The sequence below is a fragment of the Falco cherrug genome, chromosome 4 (genome assembly GCF_023634085.1).
Source record: "Falco cherrug isolate bFalChe1 chromosome 4, bFalChe1.pri, whole genome shotgun sequence".
Taxonomy (NCBI): domain Eukaryota; kingdom Metazoa; phylum Chordata; class Aves; order Falconiformes; family Falconidae; genus Falco; species Falco cherrug.
Window position 1 is genome coordinate 67096069 of NC_073700.1, and position 15589 is coordinate 67111657.

At 41.1% G+C, this 15589-nt stretch overlaps 1 protein-coding gene across 9 annotated transcripts in view; it reads left to right on the forward strand.

The window, feature by feature from the left end:
* The first annotated feature begins 10808 nt into the window (after nt 1-10808).
* The window catches only part of ZNF438 (zinc finger protein 438), a 57733-nt gene continuing 52952 nt past the window's right edge, over nt 10809-15589 (forward strand). For 7 of the 9 annotated variants that reach the window (XM_055706775.1, XM_055706777.1, XM_055706773.1 and 4 more), the window contains exons 1-3: nt 10809-10920; nt 13155-13236; nt 13750-13803. The gene's annotated coding sequence lies outside the window, so the exon portion shown is untranslated. The other 2 variants (XM_005442250.4, XM_055706776.1) reach the window with 2 other exon arrangements.

The following is a 15589-nucleotide window of genomic DNA, read 5'->3' on the forward strand; positions in this document are numbered from 1 at the left end:
TTTATTTTTTCTAACTTACATTGTATATATTAACATGATATCATTTTAAGAATATAATAATATAATATGTTCTATAAATATTATAATATATATTATACATAGCATACTTGCCATTATTAAGCCATCACCTTTCTTTAGCTTTACTTCAGAGCTCGAAAATTCTAGCTAGATTGCTTGCGCCAAAGAAAAGCACCCTCCTCACTTTTTTCCCCAACTGGCCCTGCTGCTCTGGAAGGTGGGAAGCAGCCACAGGAGACTTCACATCCCAACAAGCCTTCGGCATGGAAACAATGCCAGCTAGCTTTCAAACAGAATGAGTCCTCCTCCCACCCTGGGTGCATCTATTGCAATTATGCAGAGTCTTATTCCTTTGCCGTCCTCTGTACCAGAGATATCACGACGTTCCTGAGCCCAGGCTTCTCTTTTTCTTCTCTCTTACATCTGACTCCCTTCTTCTCTCTTACATCTGCTAAGTGATTCAGTCAGTATATTAAATCTCCCTTCATGTTCTCGTTACTATGTGGACTATAACTGGTAGGAATTCCCTAGGATATCCTGCATCCTTCTTGTGACATGTTTTGCCCTTAACCCAGGAGACAAATTACCAAAATGGTTCCATGTCTTTCTATTCAGGACACAGATGTCTTGGCACAGGATTTGCACTGAAGAATCACAGCTCAATATTACTGGTCTTTTCCTTCCTCTCGCTGCTAGACTGCTCGTGGGACTGTCACAGGCCTTACAAGCTTCTTTTCTTAACCTGGCTGCCTAAGGAAACGAGATATTTGCAGCAGTGCTTTTCATTTGTTTTTTTCTCTGCCTGTCAGTGCCCTGATAGTAACGCAGGAATCCACCAAGAAACTTTGCCTACATCTGAAAGAGGCAGAGTCTCAAAGAAAATGACACTCTCACTGGTTTTGCGGCAATAAGCAGGTAGGGCAGAACCGTGAGCTAGAATAGTGCCATTGGGGGGGATTACTGGGCATAAAGTGTGACGTGTTTTAGGTGGCAGTGGCCGGCTCATGAGCCAGCAAGCTCACAGCATGCTAGCTGTAGTACTGGTGCCCCTTGCAAAAGGGGGAGCATCAGGATGAATGGGGGACGAATGTATAGGAAAATCAAGGTTCAGGAATTTTAATAAGACGATTGGAACAACTTCTTTTCTTGCCTTATACTGTCCTTTTAAGAACATACTGTTTATGTTTTTAAAGCTAAAATCCGGGTTTGTGTTTGCGTAACTTTGTGGATCACAATGTACTATATGAGCATTGGATTTTTTTCACACACCCCCTCTGAAATTAGGCACTCACTGTATTAATGGGTAAAACATGTAAACTGGCTTTGCTCATTTAAAGTACAGCTCTAGCTTTTTCTTGGTGGACTTTATGGACTAACACCCCTTTTTAATATACCTACGTAAAAATAATACATATGAAAAATAAAATAACAGTAAATGTGTCGATTATGTGAACTACTCAGATAATAAACTACAAAATTAGGCTTCTTCACCATTGATTAAAAACTGTAACAGTTGGTTTCGTAGATATGTATGATATGAATCCTGAAAAAAGCAAGTATAAAGAATAATAAATTTCGAATGCTTTTATACATACTGATTTTCTGGGGGTTTCAGAGGACAGACTTTTGTTTAATCGTATTTCTGGGCTGTTGCCAGGCTGTCACTATTCCCTAGAGCTGAATCTCTGGACATCAGAGGTTCTCCCCTGGAGCTGCATCTATAGACATTAAAGATTCAGGGTCATTACATACCTTAAGCTAGGAGAGACAGGGGACTAGATTGTAATTACAGCTTATGCACATTTAAGGTTCTTTAAGCTTAATGCAGAAGCCTTGATATAAATGAAAATCAGGTCCTCAGTCACTTCAAAAGTACTCACAAAAAAGGTTAAAATTCTGTTTAACTTCCTCTTCCTATCAAAGTCTTGGGAAAAGAGAGCTTTTTCACAACCGCTGAGGCACTGCATGTTTTATCTGAAGTCTGCCATTTTAAAAGGGCGATTGATTTTTCCACATTAAGGGCAAAATAGCAGGAGATCCATGCCTTGCTAACTCTTACACACATACCTGCTAGCAACAGAGAAGCTCACTATTCAAATCAAAATGGGATTTCTGGGTTTTAACTGTAGGACTTGCAGGGCTCAATTCCTTTGACCTTGTCTTAAATTAAGAGCCAGAAATTATTTCCCCATGAGGCTTAAAGTTAGATTTTTGCCAGGGCCATGGGTCACTTGATTGCATCCAGAAGTTTACTCTAAACTTAGCTGGTGATGTGTCAATGTGATGAGGTTTCAGCACATTTGACCAAAGCTGGTTCCCATGATTTTTAATTCAGTCAGGGAATAGGAGTACATAAAATCTGAATATAATTTTCAGGGGTTTATTCCATGTTATATTTTACCAGAAATGCAAGCATTTAGGAGGACCTTTGATTTCTCACTTGTCTGTAGGCCATAGAGTTATTAATGGAAACAAAAAATAAACCTGCCATGTAGATGCACTGCTGTGAAAAGAAATATTACTAATTAAATATGGAGTCAGTGACTATGATAAAACCTCTTGGTAATATGCCTGGCCACTGTGGGACAAGAGGTCATGCTTCACGTGCCAAGAATGACAGCATGATGCTACAGGGGTTTGAGAACCAGTTAGAGAGTCAGTTCTCTAGTTCAGTGACCTCACTTCAGTGGGAACTGTATAAACACAGAAGTCGACCAAATAAATTTAGATGTATTTATAACTCTCTTGTGTAATGAAGTACACTGAAGACAAGGGATGTAAAAATTACAGATTGCCAGTAATGGTAAAAGAAAACAACAACAAACACAACTTTAAATATATATTATATAGAGCAGACAAGAAGCAAAAAAACCCCAACTTTCCAGAGAAGACTGCCAATAGCTTAGTGACACTCAGCTTTTCCATACCAGGATCCTTTTCCTATCTGGTTTGCCTCTAAGGGGAGCCTCCATCTTATTTAGCTGTCTGGGCAGAACAGATTGGCTGGGGTCCTCTGAGAAACCCTGCAATAATATTAAGGCTTCCTTGCCCCAGTGCCTAACCAGAAAAGGAGAATATAGTTTTCTTGCTCATTGGGTATCATACAAATAAAGTATTCAAATTATTTCTTTAAAATGAAAGAATGGAAATACTGAGTAAGAGGTGTTAAAGAACTATTTTAAATATCTTGAGGTTAAAATGAAGAAAACTCTTTGCTCTCCCACACATACCATTACCATACATTTTGCAAAGACCTATAGGATGATGTAAAACAAGCCCAGAAGCAACACAGGAGTTTGCAATTTTCATTAAAAACATTATCTTGTAATTCAAGTGCAATTCACTCATCCTTGACCCTGCAGCTCTGCTAGACAGTGCTATGTATGCCAGTTTGCGCTCCCAGTATGTCCTGTGCAGATTGTACCCCGGGACAACCGTTTGCAAGAGGTGAAGACCCAATGATCAAGTCTTCTGCACTATGAAACTGAAACACAGAGAGGCACTTCCTTGTATTACAGCACAGACATATTGCAAAACCACACACAAATGAAGATTTTTATGAGAATGTGTGACAAAGCAACTAGAAGGCTAGCAGTGTATCCTTGCCGCAGATCAGTCAGGTGTTAAAAGAAGGGCTATCTGTGCAGGGTTCCTGCTCTAGTCACTGTCTAGAAAGGTTTCTCTGTGAGCTGCAACCTACATCAAAAAGTTTATTTTCATGAAGAATCTATTGTTTATCAACATAATGACTTCATGAACTAACTCAAAATTCTAAGCAAAAATAATCTAATCCTTCAGTCTCTGAAGCACAGCATCCTCTGTTGCTATACAGCTTTTTTAGAATAAGATACATAGCGGTAAAGTATTATTTCCTGGATTGCAGTTACAAAGAGTATTCTACACTTTCTTTGGAAAAAGAAGGCCATATAAGAATTTTTTCGGTCTTTTAGCATTTTTCCCTCTTTTCAAGCTTCATTGACAGGGCTACAGGAAGTTTTGTAGCAAATACCTTTTATACCCTAGGATGTGTGGCAGCTGGGCTGGCTGATGGACTTACAACTCTGCACATTTTTCAGATGTTTCCTTAACTGCTTTTTAGGAACAGCTATTTTTATAGACCTTTTGTTACTTCTAAGTTGTCCACACTTTATGGAAATTTCTTCCCAAATGAATACGAGACAGTCTCTTCACTACTTCTGACTCGTTCATTTCTGTCCTTCCCATTTAATCTTGTGCTTATTTTCAGTTTCCCTTCCCTCTCTTTAAATCTGTCCATGAAAGGTTATTTTTACCATATTTTAAAGTGTAATGTCATTTTTTCTATCCTCCCATTTTAAAAATATTTTTATTTATGTACTTGTATTTCTTATCTTTCCATTTCTTAAAAGTAGTTTGTTGGTTTTTTTTTTTCCTTCTCATCGCTGTAGTTCTTTGTAGAGGCTTTTTAGTCCACAGTAGGAGTAAAAAATATTTCATGATGCTGAGAGAAGTGAATTTGCTTCTTCCTGCTTGCTAGCCTGCAAGTTTCCTCTCAGTCATGCGGGTTTCCTTGGCTTCTCATTAAGAAAAACAAAAAAAGAAACAAGAACTATGTGTTCTTGGCTTGTCACAGTATTTTATTACCTTGAAGGACAGAGATCAACTTGTTGGGCATAAAATGAAAACTTTAGAACAAGCAGCTTGGGTTTTTTTTCTTAAATAATTTTTATTTGGCATCACCTGTCAACCCTTTCATGTTGCTGAAATCTATTGCTGTCTTTGAAAAATCAGTCAACCTAAGCTGGTACGAAATCAGTTCAAAGAGATTTTTCTTACTTTATGATTTCTTAGAAGCTTTTGAAAGTGTCATCTCAAAAGAAGGATAATAAATACTTAAAATATGTTCCTACTCTCTTCTATGAAGCAATAATAATGGATATAAATTCTGGCCTTCTAAATATCACAACACAACAGCTATGTTGAAAGAATATTAGGAGGTTGAGAAATCACATCCTGAGAAGTTAGAAAGTGCCAACCAGCATCATTTTGGCTTTTGTGCACTTACACATGATGATACCGTTCTTAGTTAGGTGTGTCCACCCTTTTTCTTAAAACAGAACAAAGGTTGACTAACTGAGCAATTACCGTGTACTTGCTTTCTCTTTATGGTTAGGTGGGTGATCCACCACACAGACCTCTGTTATTTTGGCTTCTGGATGACCACTAACCGTAATGGATTCTCATCTTCTGTGCAAATGAAGTTGTAAGGTTTTGACTTGTAGTCTGCAAATATATTTTATTGTAAGGGGAAAAAGGAAAATAAGCGTCCTGGATCCATTCCATGATTTGAAATGGAATGTGTTCCTGTGTGCAACACCAGTCTGCTTGTTGTCCATAAATTTGATCCTTACTCCTAGCTACTCCTGCAAGTCCATCTTCTCCCACTTCAGCAGACTGAAGTCTATCATCTACTCCACTTATGGATCTCTGCCCAGTTTCAGTCTCCTTGTGCAGGCGGTTTTAAGATAAGATCAAAATTGTTATCTGAAAACCTCCATTTGGCTATCCCCTAACACTGCTGGTACTTGAACTCTAAAGACCTGGGATTCATCCCTTTGAGGTAGCTGTTGTGGGCTCTTACAGAGAAGAAATAGGAACTTATAGGGCATCAGAGATCCATTTGAGACTTTAGGAATTAAATTGCTGCCCAGACTTCTCTGACACATTGTCTTAACACCCGTCCACCCTGAATTTTATGCAAAGGTGTTTCTTAGTAACATAGTAACTGCTGTTCCAATTGCTGGCAGCATTGGTTTCAGATTATCTTCTCATCATTCTGAGCTGTTTCTTCTCAGATCTGCTCTGTTCCTTGGATTTTTTTCACCCATATTTATTTTACTTGCTTGTTCTACTTAGTTGATCTGGATCTTGGCTTCTTTACTATCTTAATTGGCATTTCTCCTTCCCCCCCAAAAGCAGTGTTTCAGCATTTAAAGATTTGACAGGTTAATGATGACAAAAAGGAATCTACTTAAACCTCATTATATTTTTCAACTTCAAAGAGTTTACCTCATATTTATTAATGTATCATCACAATGTTTAAGTCAGAATTATCACTGCTGTTTCAAAGCCAGGGAACCCAGATGCAGACATTAAAACCTAACCGTCTTATATATTTAACAGGTACAAATAGCCAGCAGGAGGCTTAATCTGGGGGAAGCAGGAGAAGTCTGGTACTTAGAGTTTTTTCAAAGCCTGTGATTGGTGTTGTCCAAGTTCCCCAAACTATTTGAGTGTGCTCTAGTCCAGTGAACTTAAATATCTTAATCACCTTTAAAAAAGCATAGTATTCTCAAAGGCTGCTGTAGTACTCCAAACTTGACTATCTAAACCAAAACTAACCGAAAACATTCTCTACCTGGTCTAAACCAAACTAGTACCATGCAGTAATACTTTACCACATTTGGGTGGATTTTCTCTAAATGTGATGTAAAATTCCTCCACGTACGTGCAAGAGAGAATAGCAGACTAACAATTAATGTTCTAAAACTTCAAGGATTATAGGAGGGAGGGAAGTATTACAGCTGTCTGTTCAAGCTGCTCTGCCCACAAAGGCTTCAGTTCAAAGCATTACAGAAGGCAGTGGTTCCCCCCTTTATTACATTGTATTGGCATTTCCACTTGCACTGATACATGGCAAAAGCATTACTGTACAAACACCTCTATTGATTTAATTCTGAAGATAAACTACATTGCTAAATGTGAAAAAATTAATATGCACTTTAATACTATGATTTTTTGTAGCCAGCTTATTACCCTAAACTACTAATCCTAATTCTAAGCTGTGCACGTTAGTGTTGTACATCATAACATTCTTAATCATGTAGGTACAGTCTTCAGTTTATTCTATGTGATAGTCCACTACCAGTCTTATAGTTACAGATGATGGAGGAAGAACGTTCTCTACATAATATTTATTCTAAATCATTACCAATGCAATCTTTAAAACAGTGTATCTTTGTCCATCGTAGGCTGTAAAAGAGAGAAAGTAATATCTTCATCAGGTATCATAGCTTTCATTTTTTTCTATTGTATTAATTGTTCATTGGTTACTAAGTTCTGTTTACTTTCAATTTGAAGTATAAACTAATTCTATTTCTTTGCTTTTAAGAAAAACTAATTCACAAAAGCCTGTAAAATAGAAGTGAGATCACCAATATACTTTTCCGTAAAATATTCAAGAAAACAGTACTTCAGAATATCATAACCTAGGATGTTAAGGTGCTACTCCACATGAAATATTACCTCCAACAAGTTAAAATGAATTATTTTTCCCAGTATTGTTTTAAAACTCGATATTCCAGATTGACATTAATTACTGCTGCTACAAAGTTTCTACAGTTTATGATGAAGTGAGGTTTGAGCAAAATTAATATACTCACTATGAGAAATAACTGATCTTTTCTGTGAATACTGAAAACAGTCTATAATGGGAGTTTATATTGTTGTCAGATCTCTTTTCTTTTTCGCCAGCAACAGATAAATCCATTGTAGTATTTTATTATATTTTTAAATGAAAACTAATAGCTGGTAAAAGCACAAACACATTTGCATATCAGAATGAATATTTTGTGTCTCTCCAAGTGGCATGTAATACATCAAGAACCATCGTATGCTAATTTGGTCTCCTTTGTGGTTCAGAAAGGCAGCGCACGCTGAATACAGTAATGGTTTTGCTTAAGCAACAGTTAAGACTTGTATGACATCAAAAGGAATTATAATTATTTAAGACCACTTGGAGGATTCACCTTTAAATTAATTGTATTTTATAGGTTCTGTAACTGCAAAACACTTCAGCTTTAGTAGACACAAAAAGGTGAAGAAGTACGTTTAAACTTCAGTTCCTGTTATCATGAATGACTTTTAAATTAAGTATTCTGAAGCACAGGAACAGTTATTTCAGATACAGAGACTCCAAGTGGAACACATGACTGAAGGACAGTATCGTATCATAAATGTACCTTGGTTCTAAAATGACTTTGTGCCAGTCTGTCTGTTATATCACTGCACATTTCATTTGCCAAGGTGAAGTTACTGTATTCATAAAACTGTGCTTATGTTCAAGATAACTAATTCACTTACATTTCCATGAAATTTGAGTTAAAAAAGAGCCTGAACTTTTAAGGTTTTTTTATTGTTTGGGCTACACTGGAAAAAGTTTTCAGGGCATCTATTTCCTTAGCTGTCACTTTCTGGTGAGCTGCAGAAACAGATTGGCAGAAAACCGCACATATACTTTAAATATATTTCTAATTGTTAGCATACTGTATAAACTTACACTGTTCAAATTTTAGCCTTAGGTACATGTAGAGAAATGTGGATATTTGGAAGGCATTACATATTCTTTGTATCCTCACACACACAGACCTTTTTTCGTTTTGCCATTTTTGGTGCTTTTGGCCTTAATACCACAGCAGCATCATGATTCTAAGCACATGATAGCAACACCTATCAGAATTGAAAGCTTAGCCGAACCCCATTTCCCCCCTTTCGCTTGCTCCCACTGCTCAGGAGCTGTGCTAATGCTATTCCACAGATTCTTTGTTCCAGCAGTGGATAGGGTGTTCCTGTCATCCCCTTTTTCCAGCAAAGGGCTACAGCACAACAGAACAGCTGTGCTGAGTGCAGGCTTACAGGAGATGGGGGTGTCCTGGCAGAGCACATGTGAGAGAGGAGGTTGTGAAGATGGAGACAGTCCCACATCACAGGATGATACTGGAAAAGGAGTGGCCCCAGTGCCCAATAATCTTGAAGCTGTGCAGGAAGAAGTCCTTTTCTTCCCCATAAGGATCATCTTTGTTGAAGGACAGATGGCTAGAAGAAGGAAAAAAAATTCCTTTTTTTTCCCCCTGAATGTCATATTTCCCTCTTCTCACCTACGTATTCTATACTTCCCTTCTTTTTCTGTACCTTCTCATCTCCCTCCTGCCCAGCCTGCTATTATCTTATTTCTGTCACACATTTAGATCGGAAAAGACCCTTAAGATCATTGAGTCCAACTGTAAGCCTAACACTGCCAAGTCCACCACTAAACCGTTTCCCTAAGCAGCACATCTATACATCTTTCAAATACCTCCAGAGATGGTGACTCAACCACCTCCCTAGGCAGTCTGTTCCAATGCTTGACCACCCTTTCAGTGAAGAAATTTTTCCTAATATCCAATCTAAACCTCCCCTAGAGCAACTTGAGGCCATTTCCTCTTGTCCTATCACTTGTTATCTGGGGGAAAAAAAACCAGAAACAGACACCTCCCTGGGCACACTTCCAGCTCACAGCCAGACAGTTGTTGGCCAACCCCCCCAGGCCCTTTTCCGTCAGGCAGCTTTCCAGCCACCCTTCCCCAAGCCTGTAGCATTCATTGCCTGGGCTTGTTGTGACCCAAGTGCAGGACCCGGCAGTTCTCCTTTCAACATACATGAACCTCATGCAATTGGCCTTGGCCCATCGGTCCAGCCTGTGCAGATCCCTCTGCAGAGCATCCCTGCCCTCAAGCAGATCAACACTCCCCCCCCCCCAGCTTGGTGTCACCTACAAATTTACTGGGGGTGCATTCAATACCCTCATCCAGATCATCGATAAAGTTATTAAACAGAACTGGCCCCAGTACTGAGCCCTGGGGAACACCACTTGTGACTAGTCACCAACTGGATTTAACTCCGTTTACCACCGCTCTCTGGGCTTGGCCATCCAGCCAGTTTTTTACCTAGTGAAGCACATGCCCATTCAAGCGAGTTTCTCCAGGAGAATGCTGTGGGAGATGGTGTCAAAGACTTCACTGAAGTCCAGGTAGACAACATCCACAGCCTTTCCCTCATCCACTAAGCAGGTCATCTTGTCATAGGAGATCAGGTTAGTGAAGCAGAACCTGCCTTTCATAAACCCAATGCTGGCTGGGCCTGATCACCTGATTGTCCTATATGTGCTGTATAATTGCACTCAAGATGATCTGTCCCATAATATCCTATCTAAACCTCCCCTGGCACAACTTGAGGCCATTTCTTCTCATCCTATCACTTGTTACTTGGTAAAAGAGACTGACATCCACCTCACTACAACTTTCTTTCAGGTAGGTGTAGTCAGTGATAAGGTCTCCCCTTCATTTCTCCAGGCTAAACCACCCCAGTTCCCTCAGCTGCTCCTCATCAGACTTGTGCCCCAGACCCTTCACCAGCTCCGTTGCCCATCTCTGGACACGCTCCAGCCCCTCTGCGCCCCTCCTGCAGTGAGGGGCCCAGAACTGAACACAGTATGGAGGTGCGGCCTCACCAGTGCCCAGTGCAGGGGGACGATCGCTGCCCTTGTCCTGCTGGCCACGCTGTTTCACCGCCTTGGCCACCTGGGCATACTGCTGGCTCGTGTTCAGCCAGCTGTCCTCCCCTCTGACCCAGTGCCTGCAGGTCCCTCACACCCATTTCCCAGAAGAACTCCTGTACTTTCCAGAGACTCATTTTTCTAGTCTGCCTCCCCAAAATCCCCAATCCCACCACCCCTAACGTGCAGCATGATGACCATCTGGTTTGGGGCTAGCTGGGAGCCCTGTTCCCCCCACACCGAGGGCTGGTCGGGAAGGGAAGGCCTCGCTTGAAGCACAGTGGTGCCTGGGGAGCCCGCCCTGCAGCGCTGTGCCCCAGGGGCTGCGGGGCTACGGCCCGACGGAGCCCGCCGCCCCCAGCATCCCGGCCGCCGCCGCTGCTTTCCCGCCAACACCCCCTGCCCGGCCCCGCACTGCGCCTGCGCCGCGGGCGGGCGCTGCAGCGCCGGCCGCCCACACGCACACGGCCTGCCCGCGGGCTGTGACGCCACACCGCGCCGTCGCCGTGACGTGGCGGAGGCGTGACGCAGGCACGCAGAGGGGCGCGTTTGTAAGTTCCCTTCCCCTCGTGGCGGCGGGGGTTGCGGCCTGGGGCGGGCGGCGGCGGGGACGGCGTGGGGCGCGCTGCACCCGCTCCCTCCTGCCGGGCCGCGGCGGCGCGGGGCTGGGGAGGTCGCTCCCCTGGCGGGCGGGAAGCGGTGGCGGCGGGGCAGTGGCTCCCGGCGGCAGCCCAGTGCGGAGGTGGGCGACTGCCCCGGCCCGGCTCCTGGCGAGCCCGAGGGGTCCCTCGCCGCGCCCTGCCGCTGGGCCTCCGCGCCCCCGGGGCCCGCGGCTCGCCCGGTCATGGGGCAGCGGATTCCGCGCCCGCGGTGCAGCCGCGCCTCCGGCCGGCGGGGGGGAAGGCCTTCTCCTGCGGCGGGGTCCGCGGGCCGCCGAGGTGCGTGGGGGGCCCGCGTGTCTCCCGCCGCCGGAGGCCGGGGCGGCGGTGCGGGGTTGCGGGGGCGCTCGGTGCGGGGCGGCCGCGGAGGCGGCTGCCGGGCCCGGTGTGAGCGCGGCGCCGGGCGGGCGCCGGGGGCAGCTGTGGTAGGCGGCGTCTGGCCCCCGCCCGCACGGAAGCAGCGACAGGGAGTTAACGGCGGCAGTTAGCGGATGTGCTGTGTAATAAAGATCTGCAGAAAGGGTGTGTATCACTGGCTTCTGCAAATCGTGAAAGTTACTTCTACAGTTCACTACACTTCCCCTTCCCCCCCCGTGGCCGTAAGATGAGGGGTGGCGGCCGATGCCCTCAGGTTTTGTGGCGCAGAGCTGTGGGAGCGGTTGGCTGGTGTGACATCACCCGCCAGCGGCAGGCAGAGCTACGCGCTGAGCTCCTGACCCTTAGACCTTAGCGCGGTTTCATAAACCTTCGTGCTGCTTTCATAAAAGTGCAAATACGTTGTGCCGTCCTCCTTAGATTTGGGCAGGAACCTGGGAGCCGAAGGGGTTCTCATTTGCTCTCAGGCTGCAGCAAACGGGTGCAGTGTTTGTGCATAGCTGGTGCTGGGGCCTGCCAGTTTATGAACCCGCTAGAACGTCTTATATTGGTAGTAATGTAACAGCATATCACAAGTTTTAAGTGATCTGACGTGGCTGGTATTGGCACGATGTGGAGGGAAGTGTTTGAAAGCAGCTTAAGAGAGTTTTGGAAAGACTGGTAAAGTCGCCAGTGTGGCAGATTTGAAACAATGGGAGGGATTGGCTTGTTTATTTTGTCCGAAAGTCATGCTCTGTTAAATGACTTGCCTAGTTCTGTGCCTGAATTAAAATTGATGTGATACACGATACATCTTACCTTTCATTGCCAGTCTTTTGCTCTTCAATTTACACTGCCTTGTGCTCAAGTTTCTTTTTTTCCCCGTTAACTATATCTCGTTGAAGCTTTTTAATGTGTGTGTTGTAGTCTCAGTTCACAGTCTAGCCCTTAAATGCTGTGTAGGTTAGCAGACTTAGTTTAGAAATTATAGTCTTGAATTTGCATATTTGAACCTGTAATATGCCATTAAAAATGGCCTTTCATATTATCATTCCATAATAAAAAGGAAAGAGGAAGATAACGTAAAGTAAACCCACAACTCCCTTGAATCACAGTAGTTTCTGTGTGAGGCTTTTTGTTTTCTCACAGGGCATGCAGCAACCAAAATACTGAGCTGCTTCCCCCCTGCCCCTCCAACCTTATTGTAGCTAGTTATTTTCAGCACTAGTTAAGTTAATTTCTTTTTTGAAGTTCTTTTTATGCAAAGCAAAATATGTATTTCAGGGTTGAGTGTATATTTTTTTTCTGCTTCAGTAGCTAGAATAATTGGATTTTTTCAGACTTGATGTTCATAAAAAATGAGAAAGGAAAATGAAGAAAAAAGCTTACAACAGTTAAGGTGTATGTTTAATTTTTTTTTGTGACATGATGTAATGTTCTTAGTGTTTAATTAAAAAATATTCTTGGGTGTTGATAACTGGAGGACCAGAAGAAAACTAGCACTGTGGTATGGTTCAAATGTTTTTAACTTTTGAGCAGGCTGTTAAAAGTAATAGATTGTGGGGTAACTGAAATTTTGTAATTAAAATGTTTATCAAAGCATTTATGAAGGGGATACTAGTTTCCTTTGTATGATTCTCTGATCTCATTTGTGACAATATCAGGACTAGCAATGACAGTAACAGCATATGATGAGGTATTTCTGATTTTCTTACATGAAAATTTATATATATATATAGTGACTGTTATACGTACATGTTTTTGATACACAGATTCAATGATTATGCTGCATTAGATGGAAGGAGTGTTCCTCATTTGTGGCTTGGGGTGTTTCGAGGTCTTTTATGTGCAGAGGTAATATGTTATTTGTGGAAGTGCTTTAATGTTTTAAATGTCTGTATGAAACTGGTGATGGTTTCATGTATTTATTTGTACCTAAAGAGGTGGATGTTGTCAGGTCAAAGTGAAATGATCAAATGGTGAAAGTACAACTATGATCTGAAGTTGGCTGAGAACTATTACTGCAGTTGCAATTATAGAAACTTTGAGAGTTTTAAAAGTACATGGTAAAATCAAGAATGTGTGGATTTTATCAGTTATTTTAGCAATATTTATTCAAATATCATATATATTTTATGGTAATTACAGTATTTTGTAATTATCATACAATAACTAATCTGTTAATGTATGGTAAGCCTCAGAGGATGTGCTGTTGTACTAAGGCTAAACATGTTTTAGTAGGTTTATTATTTATTTACCACTTTCTAAAATGTATGCCTGTTTTGTGTTTAATATGATTTTCTGTCCTTTGCTAAATATGTTTCCTGAGGTATTGGAACTTTCTGTTTTTTGTTTTCCTTGAACTAGGAATTAAGATGGATGAAATATTTTATTGGCCATAGCAGCAGCAGGATGTATAAGGTGCGTATGTTGAAAGAATATAGTTCACATCCTTGCAGTGTATTTTAATTTTTGATTCTATGTCTGTCTGAACACAGAGAAATTACATATGGTAAGCTAGGGTTTTTTTGGGGAGACAGATAAAGGTAGTTGACCTGCTTTCAGTTGTGGTAAGCTGCTACATGTTTAACACAAGGTTACATGAGTAGATGCAGACAGCCTTAGGTAGCTGTTGCATTTTAGTTTAGCATCCTTTAATGGAAATTTTACAGTGTTTCCTTTCTTTAATGTTTGTATGCTTTTTCTTTTGTAAAACTGGACTGAGAAATTCCCATGAAGTGTTTCAGAATCTTTTCAGTGTTCTGGTTAAATGTGATCAAAGAAGAAAAAGATTCAGTCACCATCTATGTACCTCCCTTTTTACATTTGAGTTGCTGTTTGTTGGTTGCTTTGTTTGTTTGAAGTTCTTTAACGTCATTGAGGGATGCACTCCAGTGGGAGTGTACTCCAATGAAACAAGTTGTTTTCAGGATTTCAATAAAAGATATTAGTGGTTCAGCAGCAGTAAGAGATTTTTCTATGTGCATCCTCACCTCCAGTCAAGTTAAAATGCTGTCCTTATTTGCTTAGACTTAATGCTTCATGTTATCATTATAATTCACTTACAGAGATCCACAACGTGTTTTTACTTTAAAAGATTTTTTTAAACAAAATTGAAAACAGGAGTATATATTTTTACAAGACTAACAGTGGCAAATAAGAGAACAGTGATGCTTGAAGAATAGTTCAGCACTTTCTCATGAAGTGTATTTGCATGTTGTTTTTATCAAAGTTGGATGAAAAACTTCTTCAGAATGTAATGATTAAAAATAGTATGTATAGCATGGATCTGTAATGATTTTTTAATTTTGTAAATAAAAAATTGTGATGATTTTTTATGTTTTCTCTTGCTGGTATAACAAAGAGGTTTTTTGTCAAATGTCAGTTTAAAATGACATTTGGAGAATGCTGTCGTCATTGTATTTGTTCAGTGTTACTATTGTTTTTGTCACCTTTCATGAAAACACACAGAACAACTGGGTAGAAACCATCCTGTTCTTCGCGTGATATTTGCTAATTAAGTGTGTCTTTGACTTATTGTAGTACTATATTTGCAGGTAATGTTTTGTCCTTAATAAGCTGATTAAATCTAGTGTAAGTAATATTCAAGCTTTTTTTTTCAAGGGCCTGATTTCATGGATATTTATAGCGTAATTAAACGTAGGAAATGTTATCATGGTTTGTGGAGCAATACATCTTAATCTGATAATTCTTCCTAATTAATATAAAAAATGTAATCAAAACACCATAAACCTAACTGTGGTAGAACTGTACTATGTATTAAATAGGGATGTGAAAGTGTATAAATTAAGGAGAGACTATCTTTGGTTTGTCACTTCAGTCTGTTACCATTTTAGGAAAGAACTATTTCCCCACCTAAACAGTGAACTATTCTTTTTATCGTTGGTTCTTTCTTGCATCTTTTTGAAAGACTTACAGTACTGAAAGTCTTGCCTGAAGGGACACTAGCTGGTGTCCTGATACCAGAACCGGCTTAGTATGGAACTGTCAGTCTACTTTCCACTGCAAACATGGAAAGGGAGGATACGTAGCTCAATGCATCTTACAGAATTGTAATGCATTGCGGTCACTTTATTTGCGGTTTATTTTTTTGCAGAATGATGAGGGTTTTTTTCATGGGATCATGTAAAGGGTAAAATTATGCGGTACTGTGTAGTTAACATATATTTTTTTAAAGTTGGACTTT